Source organism: Echinops telfairi, unplaced genomic scaffold (assembly GCF_000313985.2).
Source record: "Echinops telfairi isolate 266 unplaced genomic scaffold, ASM31398v2 ScPeMD7_30;HRSCAF=105, whole genome shotgun sequence".
Taxonomy (NCBI): domain Eukaryota; kingdom Metazoa; phylum Chordata; class Mammalia; order Afrosoricida; family Tenrecidae; genus Echinops; species Echinops telfairi.
In genome coordinates this window covers 3,083,390-3,084,249 of record NW_022103927.1, presented here as the reverse complement: position 1 = coordinate 3,084,249, position 860 = coordinate 3,083,390, and the positions used below count along the sequence as shown (strand labels likewise).

Sequence of the window (860 nt, the reverse complement as noted above, 5' to 3'; positions counted from 1 at the left end):
GCCCGCAGCCCTGGTCCAGGCTGCCTGCTGGGTCCTCCTCTGTCAGGTGGGAACCAGGGTGCTTGAACTTGCCTTTCAGGTCAGAACGGTAGCGTGCCTTGGAGTAGAATCTGAAGTCTGCATTTACCAGTTATCTCGAGCAAATCACTTCACTTCCCAGCGTCTCCGCTTCCTCATCTGAAAAATGGGCAGAATACTTGTTTCTTGGGGTGCTGGTGGGGGTGCCAACAGGATGACGCAGTAGCTCACACACCTCTTTGTCTGGGACTCCGTTTTAAGACCAGGTGCTGTCAAGCACACTCTGGCACATGGCAACCCCACGTGCATTAGAGAAGGACATCGTGGGCCTTTCTTCTGAGGTACCTCTAGGTAGGTTGGAACTTCCAGCCTTTGGATCAGCAGCCAAACACATTAGCTATTTGCTCCACCCAGGGACTTGGACATTCTATTTAAGGGAGCCGTTATTATTACGGCTGCCAGTGCCGCACCCCATTTCGCCCTGCCTGGGAACATCCTAGTCCTCCATCTGCCAAGGTTAACCGCCCCCCCCCCTCCAGGCAGCCTCCCCTGCTTGCCTCAGCCTGCTGGAACCACGCTTGATGCAGCCTGCTCAGGCCCATGAACTTAATTACATGTTTTCCTGACAAAACTCTTGTCATCTGGTCCTAGGCGGTTTATTTCACTTCATGTCTCTATTTTCCAAAGTAAGCGAGCGAGCTCACTTCTCTGCCTCAGACCTTACCAGTGGGTTCCTCCATAGCCACCCTGCTGCATGCTGGTGACGTTGCAACATTACAGCCTCCACCCTGACTTTGCCCCCCACCCCCCCACCTCCACCCTAGCCCTGATCTTCCAAGGGT

General features: G+C 54.3%; 1 protein-coding gene across 1 annotated transcript in view; it reads right to left on the bottom strand.

The window, feature by feature from the left end:
- GIPC1 (GIPC PDZ domain containing family member 1) overlaps positions 1–174 on the bottom strand; it is a 9,869-nt gene extending 9,695 nt beyond the window's left edge. Inside the window, exon 1 of the mRNA XM_004715482.2 lies at positions 73–174. The gene's annotated coding sequence lies outside the window, so the exon portion shown is untranslated. The remainder of the gene's footprint in view (positions 1–72) is intronic.
- Positions 175–860: the final 686 nt, after the last annotated feature.